At 40.5% G+C, this 13031-nt stretch overlaps 1 protein-coding gene across 2 annotated transcripts in view; it reads right to left on the reverse strand.

Moving 5' to 3' along the window:
* The window catches only part of lpgat1 (lysophosphatidylglycerol acyltransferase 1), a 71945-nt gene that overhangs the window by 12863 nt on the left and 46051 nt on the right, over positions 1–13031 (reverse strand). The gene's annotated exons all lie outside the window — the stretch shown is intronic.

The following is a 13031-nucleotide window of genomic DNA, read 5'->3' on the forward strand; positions in this document are numbered from 1 at the left end:
ACCAAATCACTCAGTTTATGGGATGTTCACTGGTTTCATTTCCTGCTCAGAAACCAACTGACGCTTCATTTGCATCTCACACCAGCTGCAAGAATATTTTCTAATTACAGCTCTAAGTAACCATCATGATCATTTATCTTTCAGGTTAAGCGGCTTTTTCTTTCTCCAACAGTACAGTGGCACAGTGGGTAGCACCATCACCTCAGACCAAGAAGGTCTTTGGCTCCCACACAAACGCAAAGCAGGAGATGAAGCATCGCCAAATATGTTTCCAAACCATCTTCATTCTAAGCCAAAGACTAAAAAATATGGTGAAGCAAATATTCCCTTTGGCTTCACCTGCACAAGTGCATAATTGGTTTTCCCTGCGTCAGGAGCAGGCGCTGGGCTCTCCAAATCACGGACAAACAGAATTCCACATTCTTGATTTTTAGTTCACAAACACTTCTTATAACGACTCCTTGTAAAGCAAAGGGGGGTCTAGCAAAAAAAGTTTGGGAACCACTGGCCTAACCTGAGGCTTCAAAGCAGGACTTCAGAAAACGGGGGATTTGCTACTAGTAACCTGATCTGACAACATTATTCTCCCTGACAGATACAAAACTAATAATAATAATAATAATAATAATAATAATAATAATAATAATAATAAAATTATTTTTTAAAAAGGTGAAATGAGGTCAAAATAGACCTGGGTACCCCGCCCACTTAAAGTTGTGGGGAAATACTAGAAACAACTTTATACGTCTTTCAGAAAATGTCCTCTAAAAGTGAACATTTAAAAACCTCTAAACTATCCATGCACAGTATGCAGCATTTGTCTATACTCTAAATCCATCTTTACAGAGTATTTAAGAAAAATATGAAGGATTATATGTCCTATTGCATCTGCACAAGTTACTATGACATAATTATTGGCTGCCTTCACTTTAAATCTCTTAAAATTTCTTTCTGGTGTCACTACACACAAACAAAGCTCTGCTGGATGTATGTATAAGGATATCACTCCAAACACTTTTTTTTCTTTCATTTTTAATAGCTGGTAAATTAGCAAGAATCCAAGAGCATGTGACACTGAAAAATATAAATCTCTAAAAGTTAAGGATTTAAATTTTAGGTAAGAAGAAATTTTTAGGTTAGCGATGAGGGCCACGACTCTGGTGGCTGCTGATGTTTTAAAGTTGTGAACATCATCATGGTCTCACTCACAGGAAACAAATAGACCGGTCAATCAGTGCATCGCTGCACCTACGGGTCGCATCATTACAGTGGCTGCCGGAGGACGAGCCGAGCGCTCTCTAACAATGCTCCGCTGCGTTTGCAGTGGTGTGAAAAATGAAACGCTGCTCTGCTGTGCCAATGTTGTGCTGAGAGAGAAACAGAGTATGGTGGTGTTTGTATCTGCTGTGTGCATAGTTTCAGCACCACGTGTTACAGCGTACAACAACGGTGGCGGCGGAAGCAAAGAACCGGCGGTGATGTGTTGGCGCGGGGCCACGGCTGCGCTCTCATTTCCACCCTAACCCACTTGGCACCGACTCGCTTGTTAACCTGAAACTCTGGCGAACGGACAGACAGCTGGGGGAGAGCAGCAGTTTCTCCTGTCAATAACCTTCAACGTCAGGCTTTTACAGTGTGCTGACCTGCGCTACGGGCAGCAGAGGACATAGATCCTCACTGACATGTGATGTACAAACTACTGCAGTCATTTTCAGGACTTCGGTGAATAAATGACCAATTTTAATAGCATAATTTTCTTGGATTGATGTGCACGTGTTTATTCACCAGGAAAACAAATCAGGGTAATAAACAGAGTAAATAAGAAGCTTTAAGGCCTTCATATTTACAGTCTTGATTGAGTCATTTAGCTTCTGTACAGCTCTTATTCTTGAGATACTGTTTCCACTCTGAACCGGTGTAGGAAGCTAATTAAATTTGGACAGTGGCTGTAAAAGCCTGTCCACTCGACAAGACTCTTTGGAGCGAAGCCAGTCATTGTTTGGGGACTCTATAAGGTCCTAAATCTCCGGCTGTGAAATCTCGGGAAATAAAGACTATGTCTGGGAGATCTGCACTTGGACACAATGGTGCAGAAGGTGAATATTAAGATTACTGGCCAGCGTAGCTCAGGGACAAAAAGAGAAAAAAAGCCCCCTGTTCCTCTTCCTGTATCTTTCTCATATAGATAAATGTTTTCAACAGCATGCAAAAAACCTGCCGCCTCTGATTTCAAACTATCAGTCTTCCTGAAGAGTGAAGGTACACTGCACAAGATGAAACAACAACAAGTGTTTTATTTCTACTATGCTACAACAACACACCACAACAGCGGTCATGTGATTTCCTCGAGGTCAGTGCCAATCCCAAAGCAAACCACACGCATGCTCTCTGAGAATCCTAAGGGTCGCTGCTTGTGAAACACCAAGAAGCCCTTATCTGCAATCAGAAAGAAGTTGAGGGATGGTAGGAGTGTGCTCGTTAATTGCTCCATTTAGTCTTTAATCTGCTTCCTCTCCGTCTCAAGACTGTCTGTACTGGAGGAAATGGTTTGATGCTGGCATCAAGAGGCACGACCAAAACCGATATAAAAAGACCACAGGCAGAGGGAGGAATGGTACTTTTCCCTTCACATATAAAACTAGGGCTGCTCAATTAATCGAATTTTAATCACGATTACGATCTGGGCTTTCAACGATCATTAAAAATGACTGAGCCGATTATTAGCCCCTCCCTCATTTATCCGCGACACCTTAAAGGTCGGTCCGTGAAAATATTGTCGGGCATAAACCGGTCCGTGGCGCAAAAAAGGTTGGAGACCGCTGATTAAGAGGACCCGAGGGAAGCTCGGAAAGCTAAGCAGAAGTTATTTGGAGAGGAAAGTGACTGCCGTTGGTTGAAAAGAGAGGTAAAAAAAACTTCAGTGGTGTTGCACACTATTTTATATTATTTTTTAAAGTCATTGTTAACCCTTTAAAGCCGGTCAGAGCAGCACGCTCCGTTTTGTGTAACTATTTTTAAATCCCTGTAGAACCTGAACCGGGTAAGCTAGCGCAATATTTTTTTTTTTGCATATGAAACCAGAGGAGTTGTACTTACATCTTATGCCATCAGCTTGTCCTCGGTCACGGTTTCCTTCCACATATAGCTTTGCAAAAACTGCATAAAAAGCACTTGCAGGAACAAAAACATAATATTCCAGAAACACGCTTTGCCGATCCGATCAGCTGTTCCTAACACTTCCCACAGTGAAACCGACATCAACGCGAACTATCGCATGTCCGCCATTTCCTGCCCGAAACCGGAAGTGATGTCATTTTCGTGGAAAATGTAGTTTTTTACTTGTAGGCCTTAAAAGCCTATACTGGTGTTTTTATAAGTCATGTTTGACTTTTCTGAATAGTTTCTGTGATGCTTAGAACTCGTATTGCACTGCTGGAAATAGTTTATTTTGATGCACCTGCTGTTTTCTTTGCAAATTTGCATCATAGGATTGTTTTTTCGTTTTTCCTGCAGTATATAAAAATTGTGTATCTCCAAAATAAAACTATGAAGACACTCAAAATAAATTTCCTGTTGTTGTAAACTATTTTTTGCAACTTTTTTGTATTTAAAGTTTTGAGGGATAAACCTCTTAAATTTCTCCAAGTAGAAATATATGTAAAAAACAAAACAAAAACGATTTTCAATTTTTTTGTAGTTTATTGCACTTTTTTGCAATTAATGTAGTTACTATGGACTTAATGTATACATATTATTAAAATATGGGCTATAACAGTTGTATAGCAACTTGAAATGCTCCCACAAATGGCACTACAACATGTAAAAAAAATAATATAAGCTCTGGCGGACTTGGTTCTATAGTAGGTCGTAAGGGTTAAATAAATATCGTCAAATAATCGAGATCTCAATTTCAGTGAAAATAATCGTGATTATCATTTTTGCCATAATCGAGCAGCCCTATATAAAACTAATTCACAATACTTTTAACTCAGTTCAATTCAGTTGAGCTTTATTCATATAGCACCAAATCATAACGACAGTCGCCTCGAGGCACTTTAAACTGTACGGTAAAGACCCTACAATAATACAACAATCAGACGACCTATGAACAAACACTTGGTCACAGTAGGATGGAAAAACTCTCTTTTAACAGGAAGAGACCTCTGGCAGAGCCAGGCTCAGAGAGGGGCAGCAATGTGCCACGACTGACCACTTATTTTGTAAAGTTGTTTTCCGATTCAGTACACAAAGACGCACCACGTCTTCAGTATCAAGCCTCAGTAGCAGCATGATTTCCCCATAGCAGCTGAAACTGTATGAACAGAAACATCAACTTGAGGCCCAAATTTTTATTTCCTTAACCCAAGCATGTTAAACAGTTACCAACAAACACTCATGTTTTTGTCTCAACTTTGATCTTTTGCATCCACGTGGCAAGATCAAAGTTTCACCTTGTTAAAGTGACCACACACACCCCCCCTCGACAGACTACTGCTCTTGTCTTGCAGAGATTAAGGGCCATCAGGGGAGCATCGACCTGTTATCACTGCAGAGGTTAAGAGTAAGGGCATTAAAACCACTGTCAAACGTAGACGTGGCACCAGTCCTGAACTAACTTAACGGTCACAACACAGATGTCAGAGCATCCTGTTATTTACGCGGATTCATAAAGGTCATTTTAACTAGGACACACACACACACACACACACACACACACACACACACCAAATACAGTAAAATAAAGCACTTAAGTTCCTTTAAGGTTTCCCAATATGAACTACTTCTGTAGTTCATATTATATACTGCATGACGTAGATATTCAGGTATCTGAGGTAAATGTAGGCCTTTTTAATCCACTACATTATTCACACATCAAAATATTCCCACCAACTGACAGAGCGACATGAAACAAAAACTCTTATTTATAAAAAAAAAACATATAAAAAATAAAATAAAAATCTAAATGTGGCAATGCTCCAAGCTGCATATTTGCATCAGACACCTCAACTCTGTCTGTCAATAATGAGTGCTGATAAAATCCCAGTGTTTCCCTTTTCTAATTTTAAATTTACAATACTTAAAACTCACTGGATTTAATTTCATTTAAAGCTTCAAAAAAAAGGCCGGGAAGTGAAGAAGGGTTAATAGAAACTGGCTGGAAAGAGGGGAAAAAAAATAAAAACAAAAAACCCCTCGCCACCTCTCTAATCTCAGAGGTACATTCTTCTTCATGAGATGAAAGCAGCTAGTCCAGTGCAGCCTGAAGCACAATTATCAATGTTCATACAGCAGTGGTTACGTCTCAATTTTGCACAATGACCAACCAGTCAAGTAATATTGCGTGTCTAATCACTGGTAACAGAACAACTTTCAGCCAAAAACATGAGAAGCACTGGTGAGAAGCTGATACGCATGAAGAAGAAGAGAAGCTTTAGATGTTAACAAATGCAGGACTTTTCCATTGAGGCACTGCTAATTCTACCGAAATATCTGACTACTCTGCTAATGAGCCTCTGGACGAGGGTTCACTATCGAGTGGAGCAAACACGGGTGGGGGATGCTTCCTTTAATGGGTTTCTATAGCAACACCAGCCCTTTGAAGACCCTAAGCTTTAGGAAATAAAACTATGCCTTCTACTCCTGTTTTTTTTTTTTTTTATTGCAACATGCAATCTATAATCACAAAAACACTCATACTGTTACAGGTAAGACACATGAGACGTACTGATCCTGAGAGTAATGTTGGGACATTGATTAGCACACAGCGTGTATGTAGGGCTGGACGATATGACCCAAAATCCATATCTCGATATTTTTTAGCTGGATGGCGATATAAGATATATATCTCGATATTTTTTTTTTAAGCCATAAAGTAAGAACAAAAAGAGAGTTCTTAGTCAAAGCTGTGTCCCAGATGTCACACAGGCACTTTTATTAACATACAGCACAGATGTACATGAAAAATTACTCAAAATTAAATTATGAGCATTCATTAAATAATAATGCTCCATAAATAAAAGAAAACAATGTTGTTTTTGTGCTAAACAAAGAGCTCACAATTGTGCAGTCAAAATGTAAACTAAAAGACGCTGAGCGTAATAACAAAGACAGACAGATTTCACAGCTGCTCTGTTCCCAAGTTTTACTGCGTGACTGACAGCCTGGAGTTTGAAATCCGCTTCATAACCACGTCTCTTACAGGTGCCATTTATGGTCCTTATACACACACACAATACGGTAATATTACGTTGAAGCACAGTACGTATCACTCCGCGAAGCTCCTCGGTAGCCGTAATGCGCTGACAATCCATCAAGCGGTGCAGCTCCGTAGCTTACCAAAGTCGTACTCAAACATTTTTGACAGATTGCTGAGCGCCGTGTTCCACATAAAATCGGTTTGCGGCCATCAAGCACAACCAGAATTCATACATAAGGCGCGCTGTCAACTTTTGAGAAAATGAAAGGATTTTAGGGTTAGCGCGGTTAGCTCGTTAGCATGTTTAGCTCGTTAACACGTTGACGCCGTCCAGCCCCACGCATGGGGCGATGCGCAGTAACTCGTTAACGGAGATTTGCCGTGTCCATCTTGTCGCTGCCTGCAGGTGAAGCGATGGGGGAGGAGGGGGAGTTGTCTTCAGTGAAGGCGAGGCGGAGTAACGTTGCGTAGAGACAAAAGTGGACAAAAGAGAGGCAAACTTGCGGCTCCACAACTATAATTATAATGTAACATAGACTATATCGATATAAAGGATATTGTCACATCTTATATCTCGTATAAAAATATATCGATATGTTTTAAAAACTCGATATATCGCCCAGCTCTACATGTATGTACTATGTAAGGGCTCAGAGAGGGGAATGTGTTATATATTTTAACAAAGCTATATGTGCAGTTTGCAAGCTCAACACTTCTATGTGAGTCTGGAAAGCCAGGTGTGTGGCTCAAAAGCACCCATGTGATGACCAGGCAGACTCCAGAATCCGTAAATCATGTCACCTTTCAGATATTTTCTAAACAGCAGCTTTCAGAAATGTACACAGCAGCAAAAAAAAAAAAAAAAAAAAAAAAGGAGGACAAGGTACATTTAGAAAGAAGGATTTCACCATATTTAACACCCACCACTGCCCTCGTTCGGCCTCTGTACACCCACCTAGCTCTCCCATCTGCCATTCACAGAGAGCTTATGATGCCGCAATCTGGGAGGCTGAGATTATACGGAGAGAGGGCAGGAGACACAGCGAGGGAGGGTGGAGTTGAGGGATGAGGACTGGAATAGTGAAGCAGAGGTGTTCAACATGGATCCATCTACATCATTACCCAAAATTCAGCTGCCCGTTGTGTAGCTGAAGCTCAGAGGGTAGCCAGCACCTTTGGAGCCCCCTTAAAGCGATAACACGGGAGGAAGACAGCAGCTTATAATGAAGCTCAGTTAACACAGAAACAGTCAGGCTGAAGCAGTTAACTGCAGGATCCCCGACGCATCAACACGACCTGCCTTCTGTAACCGCTGGACCTGAATGCACCCAAACTACAGCAAACATCTAGCTGACATACATATCTCGCGCTTAGAAAGCTGGAAATAACTAGAGGAAAACTAAAAATACCCAGCATCTCAAAAAGAGAGACAAACAACAAACCATTTTTATGCTGCTGTGGTATTGAGTTAATGGGTTTTTTGCTTGTGGGATGGGGGTGTATGCAAAAAAAACATAACACGACCCGCTAAATGGGTGAAATCACTCTTTTACTAAGCTGAGTGGACAGTCAGAAATCTCTCTCTCAAACAGTCTCCCTGCTGAATCATGATAATCCTACAGATGACTTTCAACTTGGTGTCACAGCCGCTTACTCTGTATGTGATGTCTATGGATCATCTTTTGGGATAAAATGAGCAATTCACAAGGCAGCATAATAGCACAGCAACGGTGGGCAACTAATTTTCCCAAAGGGGGCCACATTAGAAACTGTGGAAGGCCGCACCATACAACGAACTCAAGTCTGTTCAGTATTAATGTTATAAACTACTACTGGTAAGAGTAGATGGTACAATTATAAACATGATGCGGCTTTGCTAGCAGAGGTTCAGATGCCCCTTCCGGCTCTGCATCAGTCAAGCTCTTGTAATGATGATTCAAATTATAAGCCTTAAACTCAGCAATCAGCTATCCACAAACAAAACACACAGCTTCACCACTGACTTCTGCATTACTGTTTGTTTTCTTAATTTAAGTTGACATCTTTCAGGGCTAGCAAACATCTTATGAATGTTGTTTCCAAGGCATTTACAGTGAAGGTGCATTCACTTGCACGCATCTACATACGTACATTTAAAAAACACCAGTTGCCTTGGAAATAAACATTGCTAAAGTTGTATTGTTATTTCATACAAAACTTATCATCACCCCAGGTGTTAACTAGGTGTGCAACGATACACAAAATTCACGGTTCGGTTCGATACTTTGGTGTCACGGTTCGATGTTTTTTCGATACAAAAAAAGGAACCCCATTGTGTTAACTACTAGCTCCATTGAGTAAGCATTAAGTAAACTACATTTCTTCATTTATTTTAGTTCAACTGTACTACTAGCTTTGATTTTGACTATCCTTGTTAAAATATGACTCAAGGTGTTTAGTGTTATGGAGGGAAAATACTCATCAGTCCATGTAATCCCTCTAGAATCATGCATCCTGAGTATCAAGTGGAGATGGGCTTATTTCAAGCACCATATTTTGTTTTTGTACTCTGAATCATGCAAAGCTACCATCAAAGTTTAAAAATAATCCTTTTATATCTTATACTTGGACTTGGCGCAGCTCCTCTGAGTTTTGTGCCCAAGATGACCATTTTAGGGATATCTGCTCTCAGTGGAATATTCCAGAGCCAAGAATTACAAAAAATAAAAACTGCCTGAAAAACGGCAATCTTTCACGGCATTCCTTATTCTGAATTATTTGTAGCCATGACAGTGATTAAATGCTACTCTCACAATAAAAATTCCCCTTAACTGACCCAGCAGAAACACCGCTGTAGGGTGGCACTTGTCCACCCGCGTCTCCTATTCGCATCACCAAAGTGCATCGCATTGCTCACTCCCCTACAGCGCTCCCTTGATCAGCAAGGAGATTAATCCTCTTGTTGACTCTGCACCTGTACCAGCATGGGTCTAAGTTGTCTATGATCAGCACTGTCTGCACGGCATGGAACTGAGTGCGCACGCTTGTAACAACTGTAGTCGGGTGGCTTCTTGTCCATCCCCTGGCTGCAGAGATGCTGACAGAACAGGGGAAGCTGATTGTATCGATGGCTGATTAGAGAGTCTCGGAGGTGGGGAAGAGAATCCAGCATCCCCTCTAATTACAGAGCTGATGAATTCTTAGTCGCAGACAAAGTGAGCAGAGGGGCCTCTCTAGAGAGGGGGCGATGGGCCAGGGTTCATAAATCAACCTCTATCACACCAAGGTGTAGACACACACCTGAGCTGTTTGAGGAAGTTGTTCAAGGCAACATTTAGGCTCACTGTGACTTCTACCTGATGACTACTGCTTTGATGCCTGGATACATCTTTTCTGATCTACCCTAGGGGATTATATTCATCTTGAACACAGTCTACAGAAAATCTAATCCTGGCCCACCTTCACTTTATCCTCAAGTGGATAGAAAAGCAATAGAGAGGAGAATCTGAAGGGCAAAGAGAGCAGGACAACGTGGAGTGACACCTGCATTTGCTTTTCATACGAAGAGGAATATTCTTAAGATGGCAGCCATATACTGTAGCTTATTTCTACATTTTGTTTTTCCAGATGTATTTTTTAAACACCCGGACATCGGATCCTGATTTTCTCAATATTTCACATATACTAAAGCCTATCATAGACAGGTACTGGCACATGTTTACTCCAAAGGGGGCAGTCGTTAAAGAGCAAACATATAAAGTCTGATCTGTTTTTTGTTTGTTTTTATGCTGCTAGATAAGGTTCAGCCAGAAGCCAAATCAGACAGGTATGAAGGGTGAAAACTGAAGGCATCTTTTAATTCTTTAATGTCAGAATTTTACAGCAGTGGTTGAACCTGCCTCGCAAGGGAAAACTACTTCCGCTAATCCCAAGAATATTTAAAATTCATGAGACACATCCACAGTAGTATTAAACCCAATGTCCACACTAGTGGGGGTTTTAGGAACCCTAAAACTGAGACTTTTTAAAAAATGCTGCTGACCCAGTTTCAGCTATAATTTGAATTATAATTTAGTCTCAAAAGGGCAGAACTGGGGACTTTTGGAAACTATGAAGCACACACCCACATTCATTTCCTGATTAGATCTTATCAGTGACACAAATTAAGCCAAAACATTATTATATCAAGGCTCACATACCATCTGTGAATTCATCCCACTTGTGTGTGCTGCTTTCCCATAATGATCCCATAATGCTGCTCATACTGCACTAATGTGTCACCATATTTGCTTTGCAATGATTCCCAACGTTAACAGGTTTCCTGCCAACATGACTGCCTTTGCATATAGGCTCCACTTAAGGTCCAAGCAAAGTAATCACTAGTCTTGTACTCATTGCTCTTCTTCCTGTTTTGTCTAAGCAACCAACCTCCTGCTTCCTGTTTACATTGGCAGAGCATGTCCAGTGAATACTAATGCTCAGTGTCCTATGTCTACAGGTGTGTATTAGGATGGCCAGACTATTCCTGACACTTTGCTAAAATATTATCTCACTAATATTACAATATTAACATTTGCTAAAGGCATCACTATTAGCATACTGTGAGGTAAAAACGGAAAGGCAAAGTTGGGTTGGTGCAGCTGCAGCTGCTTTGTTGCTGCTGAAGAAAAGAGTAAATCGAAGTTTATAGTCACCACATTGGTGGTTGCGTGTGCCACCTTGTGATTTCGCCACAGCCCTGTAACCATTTATCCTGTCGCTTGAGGTGCAGCAGACTCCCTGCAGTCTTCTCCTGATTGATGAGTGCCACCTCTCAGAAAAAACGCTTACGCATCAGCAGCGGCACAGAAGCAGATAAAGTCTAAACAGAAACCAAAGAGACTGCTTTTGTCTCTCTCACATCTTTTTCCAGAACCTCTCACCTTTTCTGCAGTATTCCCCCCTCCCTGTAATTTGACAATCTCTGAGCTTCTGTACTAAAATGACATTTAAGTGGCAATAAAGACCAACTCGATCGCACACTCGTGCCTCCAACTAAGACATGTTTTCCAATTTACAACCAGAACGACGTAGTACTTCATCCAGCTCACAATTCATCACATTTCACAGGTTATTGCACATTAAATTACAAATTTAACCTCGAGCACAATTTGGGCGAAGATCCATCAGGTGGTAATTGTGTGCAAGTTTCATTTGTGCATTGTGGACAGGTCGACTCCTTGATGTGGTTTAAGCTGAGCCATCTTTCATCAGGACGAGCTCAAAATTGAAATGTGAACAACCAGTCGAAAAGACGCACAAGTGGTATGTGTACCAGTAGCTGTGATGTCACTTTTGGTGCATACTGCACTTCTTTAAAGTGAGAACAGTGAGCATAATTCGGTGTAAAAAGACACCAAAGAGTTGATTTCCTATCTTTAGTAGGAAAAGAAATCAGCACAAGCCATCTGCCAATCCAAACAGAGTTGAACATACATATGCAACCAGCTTAAGTTCATTATTATCTGTACGATGGCTGGACCCTCCCTCAAAAAAAAAAAAAAAAAGGGAAAAAAGAGAAAGAAATAAACCTCTCAAAACACTTGCTTGACATAAATTTATGTGGGAGTCGGGACTAAAATAAGAGCACCAGCTACAACACTCAAAGAATGATGAGAAGTAAAGAACGAAGGGTCAAGAATGTGACAGTAAAGAGCAAAACATGCTCAGCTGCCAATGCTACATCAAAGCTATGCAAGCACCTGCAAAGACCATGCTAGCAGCGAGGCCTCAGGTTCAGAGTGATGATAAAGGGCAGCATCTGACCCAAACCAGACAGGCAGGCTGACTTCCATCAGGCAGCAAATGCAAACATGAACAGGTGTACATTAGCACCTGTACTTGTTTCTACAGTGGAAACACTGACAACAGTTTTCTTTACTAAATTGGGGATTTGCATGATGTGTGTGCATATAAAAAGTTAATGTACACGATTGCAACTGTTAATTCTGAAGGTGCTAATACAGAATAATACAAAAGTAATACAAAGGTGGTGCAACAAGGGAGTAAATACGTAATACTCTTTACCCAAAGTGAAGAGTAAAGAGTATTACAAAATATACAACTTACAATACACACAAAAAAACAATGTGAAATTCAGTGCTCTCAAATTTACAATCACAAGTGGATGGATAACAGCTGAACAGGTACAACTGGATCTGAATGCTAACATTCTTCTGGCTGTTAGTTTTAAGGTTTTATTTTTTAAAGTTTCCTAACCCTTTCACACTTTAAAAACAAAACAACACAAAAAAAAACTCAAGCAGAAATGTGAACAGCAGCCTGATGAGATAAATCAGCAAATTTAATAGCTTTAGGGAAATAAATAAAAATCCCTGAACATCTTAAGATAGACATTAAATGTCTGATACCAGTGCATTTATAGCTTAAGTGACTTGATTTCAAGCTTATTTTTATTTTGTTAAAAAAGAAAAAACAACAACTTTTGTTTGCTGGGAAGACATAAGGAGGCGGCCTATGTGAACTGAATGACAGAACTGACCTTAAATAATGACCTGAAAACACAACAAGCACAGTAACACTGTGGCTGATCAACTCTCTCTGCCGACACAGACGTAACTTTGTATTTATTTTAGTGTTAATATGCGTATTAGGATTTTTATAACTGCACTGGCAGAAGGGAGACTGACAAAATAGTGTAACAACTGTGCGGTGTGCATATGACAACAGCACTTCAATTAACAACTAACATGTTCAAGATTCAGCAACATGGGCCTCTCCCTACATTGCGCTGTCTGATTTTGTGATGTAATGTGATTTTCATGCGACAAAGTCTTTGCTGCACGCGTGCTGCAAA

Source organism: Diplotaxodon limnothrissa, linkage group LG15, assembly GCF_057381915.1.
Source record: "Diplotaxodon limnothrissa isolate DT_005_m linkage group LG15, D_limnothrissa_male_GT1.1, whole genome shotgun sequence".
Classification (NCBI taxonomy): Eukaryota; Metazoa; Chordata; class Actinopteri; order Cichliformes; family Cichlidae; genus Diplotaxodon; species Diplotaxodon limnothrissa.